This window comes from Schistosoma haematobium, chromosome 4 (assembly GCF_000699445.3).
Source record: "Schistosoma haematobium chromosome 4, whole genome shotgun sequence".
In the NCBI taxonomy this organism is placed as follows: Eukaryota; Metazoa; Platyhelminthes; class Trematoda; order Strigeidida; family Schistosomatidae; genus Schistosoma; species Schistosoma haematobium.
In genome coordinates this window covers 39292867-39303674 of record NC_067199.1, presented here as the reverse complement: position 1 = coordinate 39303674, position 10808 = coordinate 39292867, and the positions used below count along the sequence as shown (strand labels likewise).

Here is a 10808-nt window from a genome sequence, read left to right as displayed (position 1 = left end):
TTGTGTTTACGATCCGAATCAGGCTCAGGATAATCCAGAAATCATCATTACATACAAACACTCACCACTTTATATTTACACAACGAAGTGAAACCACGCTTGAATCTCGAAAATAACAAATTTCAGCTCAAGTGAGTAGGTCAGAATTCCACTAATTCAGTTTTTAGTTATTTATTTACCAATTATCACAAAGTTTACCCGTTTTCAGATAACCTCAAGGTAACTAGGCTCCCAACGAACGTATTTAGTGCCTCATTATAATTTTCCCGATATTCATACCAGTATGTTGCTACGAATTTACTGTTGAGTGTGAAATGATCACAACAATCATTCATCTCATTATCACTTTGAGGCTAAAGTGATGCCAGAAGAATTCATCAGAAGTTACTGTGATGTATTCTCCACCTTTACAGCTGTACTTTTGTATCAGAATTCTTTATCGTTTCACACCTTAATAAACAGAAATCTAACATTCATTTAAATACGTCTTTAAAACTCAAACGTGTAGCTTCACCATCTTAAAACTCAACCTGCATATAAATATGTTGAGTAGGATGTTACATCTAACTCATTTACCGAAAACGTTTGTTTCAATCTTCTAATAGCCTTATTCGTTATGAAAGATTCACTAAACGTAGGCCATGGTGCATTGCTGCGAAGTCACATCAGTGGCAGCAATTCCATAAAATAATCTACTGCGACGTAGTCAAAATGCAAAAACATATGATAGAACTTTGAAACACTTTCTGGGATGAATTCATAAATTTCCGGATTTGTTTAAAACACACTCTGAGTGCTAAGAGTGGTTCTGCTTTAGATGACAGTAGATGGAGGTGCACTTTTTGAAAATTACTGTACATTTAGGTTCGAATAAAGTATGTAGTAATATACAAAGCAATTATCACTTCATAAAAATATCACACTATCACTTTATATATTTGAATGAATAGAATGTGCTTATGACATCACCAGTCTATTGAAGTGTTCATTTAAATCAAGATAAATACTCTTCAATAAGAAAGCAAATCTGAGATGAATTTCTCAATCTGATTCAGTTACCCATCAGGTTTGAAAGTTATAGATAGTTTGTGAGGATCGCCACCTAGATAAACCATTAACTTTCACTTAAATCATGGACTGATTAATCTTAGACCATCATTGAAAACCTGCAAGCACTGGATGGTCGTTTCATTTCAGTATGCCACTACATAGTGGTGCGCACGCACGATTACGCACGCAGGAATGAAATGCAGAACATTCAATATGATGTGCAGAGGCTTGACCTCTAGCCCACTCATATTTCAAGTGCATGGAATAATGTTGTTTTGTTATAACAGACTAAAATGCATCATAAAATACTTGATTTTACAATAGATGTGATAGTTATGCACTATAGTTGCTTAGATGAGATTTGATTTACATGAATTTAACGCATTAATTAGACTGAGCCAGAGACATGTCATATGAAATTTTAAGCCTACTTGAAACTATAGTACTACTATTCATAATGTCTTCAGACTGATTCCCACTGCTCTGACAGTGAAGCTCTTGTTTCCCTAATACAGTCTATAAGCAAAAACTTAACAAGTAAATGCCACATATACTTGAACAAAAGAAATACAGAGCAATTCGGATACATCTCCTTTTGCTCGTTGTCAATCAACCGTCTGCTCATCGTGCACTTTGATCAAGACAATGTACCTAAGGTTCTTAGCACCTTAGACATGGAAAAGTCAACAGGATCGGATGAACTAAACCCTGAAAACCTGAGACGAATTGCTCAATATATTGTAGCCTCTCTGTGATATTTAATTATGTCACTTGACTAAAGTGTGTTACCTACAGATTGGAGGGATGCGATCGCCACTCCAATATATAAAACAGGACCAAGACAACTTCCATCGAACTACAGACTTGTCAACATCACCAGTGTCGTAGTTAAAATGCTGGAAAGAATAATCAAAAAGACCATAATGACATTTGTAGAAACCAACAACTTGTTAAACAGCGAACCCGCTTATAGCAAGTGAGAAATTGATCAAGGCTCTAGATAATGGAAAATCAGTGGATTTTGTTTTCACAGACTTCAGCAAAGCATTTGACAAGGTGCCAACAAATAGGCTGCTATTGAAGCTGGAAAATCTTGGCACTGCCGGATCTCTCCTAAAATGGCTTAAGGATTTCCTATTAGGTTGTAGAAAGAAAGTAAGAGTAAATTTGAAGTGCTCTACATCGAGACCAGTACTTAGTGGAGTACTGCAAGGTTCTGTACTAGGTTCTTTACTTTTCATACTGTATGTAAATAATCTCTTAAGTATAGTTGAGTCCCCAATATTATTATACTCAGATGATGTAAAAGTTTGGCAAGAAATAATGGAAGACACAAGTGCATGCGCACTTCGGGAAGACTTAAGTATTGTGATTGGCTAGTCTAAAGAGTGGTTAATGCGGCAAAGTGTGTCTATTTACACCTTGGAGATACAAAGGTAAGTAGGTACTCATGGTCCGGTCTCACAAGGATCTTGGAGTGACAGCGAGTCACGATCTTAAAACCACTGCCCACTGCGGGCAGCTAAGAGGTCTAGAAGCATATGAGATTCAGGACGGAAATTTACCAAGTTAAATACTATCATGTTCACTATAGTCTACACAGCCTTAGTGAGAACTAAGCTTGAAAACTGCGTTCAGGCTGCAAGCCCCATTGAAAAGGCGACTCGGATATCATGGAAAAAGTACAGACGACATCTACCCGTGCAACTCCAAAACTCCGGGGTTTACCTAACAAAGAGCAACCTGAAAGGCTAGACCTCTTCACTCTGTCCTATCGCAGATCAAGAGGTGATCTGATTTTGATTTATAGAATACTAAGAAATGATTTGGGACCTAAGATATCCTCTCTTTTTCTTATCACTAGATTGGGACATCTCAGAAGAAATAACAGGCGAATCGAAAAGCCAAGAACGAATAAAATACCTGTGGCATACAGGTTTTCGCACAGTCAGCAATTCTTGTGACTTGTTACCTGGAGCAGTGGTGTTCTCACCTTCAATTGACTCTTTCAAGAGAAGACTAGACAATCACAGAAACCTACTAGAAAAGGAATAACATAAACCGTAGGCCTTCTCTCCTTACTACACAAATCTGAATCTGAACTGGACTAACCCAGACACAGGTGCAACAAAAATATTATTACGTTCCTTTCCGATATTTGAGATAAAGTCTTCAAACTGTAGAGAAATCCTGAAAATTGCAGTGTATTTAGCTACGTCACTTATTCATCGTCACCAACCCCTTAATTAAGTTGATCACAATCCAAACAATCTAACTCATCAAATAGTTTATAACATCCACTAGCAGAAGTAGTAGTGCTACTTCACTTATATTTCTGTATCTAGTACAGGTCTTTTTTCAAAATAATAAGCTTTTCTCACATTATCAACTCTATCTGGAATCTTAGCCGTTATCTTACAATGAAATCCATTTATTTTGAACAATTCAACTTTTATGCTTATATCCTAATGTTTTTCTTCAAACTATATTTATTCTGACACGTCATTCAGTAAAAAAATGTTTTTTTTTTCCACTGGAGCGGTTGAATTATAATCAGATTCACTATCATAACAATATGAAAAACCGATTTGACTACCTTCACAAAGATCCTAATTTTGGAGCCAAATATATGAAAGTTCACCTAAAAGGTCTTGTCATAGATCTAGAAGTACACCTGCCCTCGCTTCTACATAATCTCATGCAGAAAACGATTCAACAAACCAAGGTTTACCTCAGTAATATCATCCCCTCTATGCAGTCAAAAGTTACTCTGGTTACCCAGAATAACTGACTATACAACAACAACAAAATGGTTAAAAACTACAACTTTTAAGTATTTGAGAATAAACAAGAATATTCCCAACAAAAGTGGATCAAATTTCTACTTGCAAGTATCAAATAGAATAATAAATTATGACAACAGAGTGTCTAAGACTAGCAATAATCAGTCACGACATACCTTAACCTTGAGTTCAGTCAAACACGGACTTGTTTTTAGTGTTTCAAAATCACACAACAACAAAATGAAATCATAAAGGCAAATTTTAACCAGAGTCAAATGATAAAGACTTGGTCAAAGAAGATTAAGAATTATGAAAATGTAGTTACACAAGTCCTGGATAAAAGTTAATTTATACAAAACAGATGGAAAAATTCAAGAAATGAAAGGAATATAATTACTTCAGATACTGTGGGAAGCGTGCAGAACAGTGTGAGTAAAGAAATTTGGAAAGGAAAAGTACAGTAGAAAAAGTGAGGCAAAGACTCAGTGAGAGCATTAGAATACATTTACATTTAATGATAAAAGCAATCAATGGCAATGAGTAATAACAAAAGTTTCAGATTCAGACAACCTGATAATCAAAACTAGAAGTTGATAGAGTAAGGTTTTAAATTTGTTACACTTAATTGCCTTTATCATTTGTATTAACTATATCCATGATTCATTTCCTTCGCAACCTGAAATAAGAAATATTGTAAATATGTAGAACAAATTACGAGAATATAGAGGTAACAGTGTAAACCCTTATGGTAAAAATGATCTTACAAAAATTCTAAACATGATACTGGATTATATTGTAGAAATTACTAGAGAAACAGGAGAGAAGATAGTTTCCACAAAAACGATTAAACTAAACTATAGAAGTAAGAATAAGTGGATCGTTAGGTCATCTTGACAATTCTTAACACTTCAACCAAACACTGCTGAGGAGTCTCACAATAGGACGAAACGGCCGTCCAGTGCTTCCAGGTTTTCCATGGTGGTCTAGCTATAATTGACTCATGATCTCAACTATTAAACAGAAAATAGCAAAGATAGGCAAATAATACCTAATACTAGGACTAACATTGAAGCTTTAAGATTTAGAATTAGGATTTAGCTTTAGGGTTTCACAATCTGATAATGCTTTACAGTTATTCTCTATGTATCTTAATCCTAACTCTAACCCTAAATCATAGTCCTAGCAATCCACATCCTTTTAAATGGCTTAGGATATTTTCACCAGTGAAATTATTCAGAATACAATCTATAGGCAACAGATTGTTTTGATACATACACCGTAATCTTGAAACAACTTAGCCATTTCAGATTGATCCACCTTTATAGTTCAGCGTTAAATATATTCGACAATATCAAGACCAAGAGAGTAATAAGGCGTAAAAAACACCCGCAACACAAATACAAATTAAAACAAATATATATTTCACTTAGAATCCGAAGACTGAATAAACCAGCACTATGAAAATCTTCCGTTTTGACTCTTCATACTAGGAAATTTCCAAAGTAATCAACAAAGTTCGGTAACACTATAATTTATGGACGCTAAAGTGACCTTAAGGTAACTCTCTTACTTATTAGGGTCCAAAGAGGGTTATAAATGAGTATGAGAAATTAAGATTTAGAGTTTAAATTTTAGGTTATGAATTAAAGTAACGGTTTTCATCACTAACTGACACTGGCCATAATGGCAAAATGCTGTTCAACTATGTAGATTAATGAAATTCGTGCCAACGTCCAATATTTTGTCGTCTCCATATTCTCAATCAAAAACTTTATCAATGATGACAAAACCGTATGAGGGTAGATGGAATAAAATTTCGCGATCGATATGTTGTTTTCACTGTCTTAAATCTGATTAATTTCTAAATCTGTAGCAGACTCCTATGATGGTCAAATCATGATATTACATATATGCATACACACCGAGGTTTAATAATTTTGTTGCTACGTTCCTTTGACAAGTAATGTCATACAATAATACATGCATATTTATAAAACTTTGTGAAATAAGATTGATAGATTCCTATCAGGGATGTATTTGTGTTAGTGTTTCTAGCTGATCTGACAAAACTAACCAATGACCCTCAAATTGATTGTATAAAACCTAATCCAATAGATAATCGATTACATTTATGAAAAAGATTGTATTTGTAAGCGTAGGTGGTAGTGGGGTTAGATCGTTAGGGGAGAGAATGATAATCAAACTACTAAATGACAATTAATCAACCAATCAAAAACAGTTCTATTTATGAACTTGATTACGATAGTTTCCCTTAGAAAAATTTGTCTGATTTGCCTACATACACACATATCAACAAAGTGAAGGCAAGCATACCTAACGTGTAAATAACCTTGGCAAACGAGGTAATAGGAAAATGAATAATAATAAATATCATTATCATAAATTTATGAGCTCGTTAGTTGGTGAGCAAGTGTGGAACTGAAAATCGACAAAATTATACGCCGCAAATCGATCCACGACGTGATGCTAAGTTTGGGAAATTAATGAAGAGAATCATATTGATGATTACTATTAATGATAAAATAACAATTAATATGATGGATCTGTATCGATAATTCTTAGTCGAATAGAATAGATGAAGTTATCAGTGTTATTTTCCCATTCTATCTGTTCATATCTGTCATTTTTGTTTTCTGGATCAAACACTGAATATTCTTCTCAAAAGGATATACATTCTCATCTTATACACTTTTGATTTAATGTTATCAGTACATTATGAATGGATTAAAGAATATTATGTTAAAAAAGTAGATTGTATTAAAGAAGTATGTTGGACTGAATCAAAATCTCAATCGAACCAACCATATTTTTATTATTGAAGAGTGAGTTGACAATAAAATAACCACTTTTTATTGATTTGGTTGTTACATTAAATCTTGTGCAATAAAGTTTACAAGGAAAGTAAATAGATGATAATTGGTTTACAACGTATTTGCTCTATAATAACTCATTCAGTAATGGGACAGTTTTATTAGTACGATCAATATTTGGCTTTTTAGATTATTTTTTATCTATTTGTTAACTCATTTACCAGGTACAGATTCGTGTGCTTGGTTTCGAGCTGCACTTTAAATTTAAGGGCTAATGATGCTATCTGGCCGAGCAAACTGACTACATAAGTATGATGCTAGCTTAGAATAGATGAGGCCCAACGGTTACATGTTTATATGGTTGGTTGATTGCATATGGTCTTCGTTATAACAAGCTATCTGATTGGGGTCCACGTGATTAACGTAACGAGTGGTTGGGAATGTTGGGTCATAATAGCTCTGATGCATTCATTCAATTTTTTCCGTTAATTACAGATCTTAGGATCCGCCTAACCTTTCCTACTAATACTATTGGTATTACTGATATTGTTACCATTTCTATCACTCTGACACCTCACCGTACTGATTTGATGTGACAACTGAAACTAATGCATAGATATCCCAGGTCCAACGTCCCGTATAACTGACTGACATCATTATCATTCATAACTATGAACTTTATTTATCTGGAAATTAGCTCACAGTTACATCATTTCCAACCAAGATTTTATGATACGAACAAGATTGTTTTGTTTGAATTGTACTTCAATAAATTGACTAATATCAGATGGGCTTTTGTGGATGTTATAGTAATTTCAATGGTTAAGATCATGAGTGGTCTAATGGTTAAGCGCTCGCGCGCGAGACTGGTAGGTCCTGGGTTCGAATTTCGTGGGGGGCGAGGTCGTAGATGCGCACTGATGAGGAGTCCCGCAATAGGACGAAACGGCCGTCCAGTGCTTCCAGGTTCTCCATGGTGGTCTAGCTTCAACTGACTCATGATCTTAACCATTGAAATTGACTAATGTTTAGACATTTCTTAAATTCCAGTCAATTGATAGCCAACTCTAAAACACTAATTATATTATATTTCACTTCGAAGTTGCAGTTTTAGCAAAGACTCCAAATCACTTGAGTTTGGCTAGCTTATTTTCTAAAAGGCATTAAATCATGCTTAGATTCCCCGAAAACACTGCATTGTTCATAAACTACAATGCACATTTAAATTCAATACAACCAAATCGTTTAATTCAACTTAGATCAGGCGGAAATAGGTACAATTGTGAAATTATCTCATGCTATAAAATCAAACAAATCAAAATGTGATGCCTTATAGGTTTTGCAACAAAATTCCAAGATTTGTTCTGTCTATTTCCAAAAAAGCACCATTACAGAAGTATGATGGAACAAATTGATTGTGCTTTAGTTGGACAGAAATGGTGCTGTATTAATGCCAATACTTGTGACATTATCACTGAGTAGTGACCAATTCATTTTTGTCTAGTCCTTAGTGTAGATTGAAACACCGTTGAATGCTGATTCGGTAGTCTAGAGGTTAAGCGTTCGCTCTAGATTGAGCGTACTGAGTTCGAGTCCCACGTGTGGGATCGTGGATACGCACTACCAAGCAGTCCCACACGAAACGGCCGTCCAATGATTCCAGGTTTTCGATAGTGGTCTAAGATCTCGATAGACTGAAATCTACTAGTTAAGTCGTAATCTGAATCAAATCAGTACGGATCAGTTTCTTTCATGTAAACTGTTGTACAAAAACAAACATGTGAACGGGCATTTTTATAGATTAATCGTTTTTCTCAGTAGTTCACATGAACAACATGAAAATTATGTTGAGCTATTTAAAAATATTTCCATCCTATCAAATATTCAGCAGGAAACTGATGTGAAGTCATGTGTTGGTCCAATGTTTCAAGCTCTCATTGTTTCTTTAAGTGACTCCAGTTCGTAATGAATACTGCATTTAAATGACACGAAGTACTTACTAAACTACTCATATAAGATTTTTTTATAGACATATGAAATAGTAATCTGTAGTTTAGATCTTTACTTGATTGGTAGGTGAAAATCTATAAAATGAACTGTATTCTTGAATTCTTTTATCTATTGTTAAGTTGGTTCATCTACAAATACCTTTAAACAAGTTAGTAGCTATTAGGAATCGAAGGCGAAAGGAACTGGATTTGAGCCATAATGTAAAAATCAACAGTTAGATGGAAGTAACTTCATCTGATAAGTTTCGAACAGGATAAAATCTGGGTCCAAGATTCTATTACTAGTTACAATACAATCTATCATATATAACATTTGATAAGAGGTTTGGACAAATACTTCAGTTTTGACACCTAAGTATTATGACAGTAAATCAAGCACTTTTAACTGTCAAATTCAATAAATATCATTAGAAATACACAAATTTCTAGTGGTTTCTTATTGTATTGAATTTTATACATTTTTATCACCATCTTGATAGATTAGAACAATGAACAAACAACACTGCTCCCCTACCTAATGTCCGTAGTGATAACAATAATCATAATTAGTACATGCAATTATGAAATAATGACAATGATAGTGTAGTGAACGAGAACACAAATAGGACAGCATATTTACAGAATATCTTGGTAAAATCTGATAACCATATAGTAAATACTTCACTAGCAAAATATCCATCAATTGTCTCAGACTTCGTTGTTCTTTCGTTTCCATATCGGTCACTCTTTGTTCTCGTTCTCTGCTTTTCGATTTTCTCAACCTTCTGCCTCCACTCATTCCACTTTGGATTGGTGGTACATATTACTTATGTCTGTCGACATCAGTAGCGTGAACCAAAATAGTAATAATAATAATTCTTATTATTTTTTGAATTTATTAATAGTGAGACGATTAGTGAAACGATCTTCCATAATTGATTAGCTTGCTGAATAATATCATATGACATGTGGAACATTTTTATACTTAAACTAATATTAAATATAATATTATGGTAAACACAAAAATATTGACATACCATATGTTTCCACTGATAACTTATTTCGTTACTTCCGAATACCTAGATCCATACATGATACATTTTATTTTATAAATATGAAATGGTGTTTTTTTCTATCTTTGACGTTTAAAAAATTGATCAGTCAAATTTATACCGTTATTTACTGAGAATTTTACACTATTCTCAGGTAAATTTAATCATGGACTGACGTTATATGTAGCATCGTTTCAGATTAAGAACCATTGAACTAATGCTTTATCCCGTTTTGTGATGTCTCAGTCTGGTTAGTTTGCGCATCGTAGAACTTGCCAAATATTGACATCACTTCAAATATGTATTATTTAGACTGAATCATCAGTTAAATGGATGCTCGGTATTAGATGGTGTAGGGTTAGGTTGGACCAACCAAACCAAAATGCGACCTCGGTCCATAAAGTTATCGACATTTATACATTACCCGTGCTAGTAGGCGTAGACTACCTAGTTCAGGTTCGGCTGTTGAAGATGTTGAGTTACATAAACCAGAATCGACCAAAATGGCTCAGGCGCTTTCCCTTAGATCCTAAGTCTTAAAATTATCTTAAACTTTTTTATCCCAGCAATTCACTCTTCCTTCTCGAATCCTATCTACTATCACTGGTATTGTTACAACTTCTAACCTGGCGTTTCGCTATGCTAAATTGATGTGGCAACTTGAAGTGGAGCACATGGCTGACCGAGTAAATATAAGCAATGAAAGTTATATTAAAACCCCTAATGATTAACGAAAAACGACATATTTTTCTTTGGTCATAGAAACTACACTACCCTGTTATCGCAGATTCTTACTGACGGAAACTACCATAAATCAAATGATAAACGCAACATATTATTAAGGACACCGTTGAATCCCAGCTCAGTGGTCTAGAAGTTTGTTGGGGAGATTTAGAAAACTCACCGAAAAAAGCCAACGAAGGCTCTGAAAACAATGAGAAGCATCATATGCAATCAGCATTCAATAGAAGTCTTGCCAGAAACATCTAGAAAGTTAAGGGTCATATGTCGAGTTTCTGATTGGATGATTACCTATACTGTTAAAATGTCTAGTAGCGTTCCTGAATTTTCCGGAAACCCAAGGCCATCTAAAAAACTATAAAA

At 34.4% G+C, this 10808-nt stretch overlaps 1 protein-coding gene across 1 annotated transcript in view; it reads left to right on the top strand.

Annotated features, from left to right (window-relative positions):
• The first annotated feature begins 6121 nt into the window (after window positions 1–6121).
• The window catches only part of MS3_00008033 (uncharacterized protein), a 76784-nt gene continuing 72097 nt past the window's right edge, over window positions 6122–10808 (top strand). The window contains exon 1 of the mRNA XM_035732499.2: window positions 6122–6676. The gene's annotated coding sequence lies outside the window, so the exon portion shown is untranslated. The remainder of the gene's footprint in view (window positions 6677–10808) is intronic.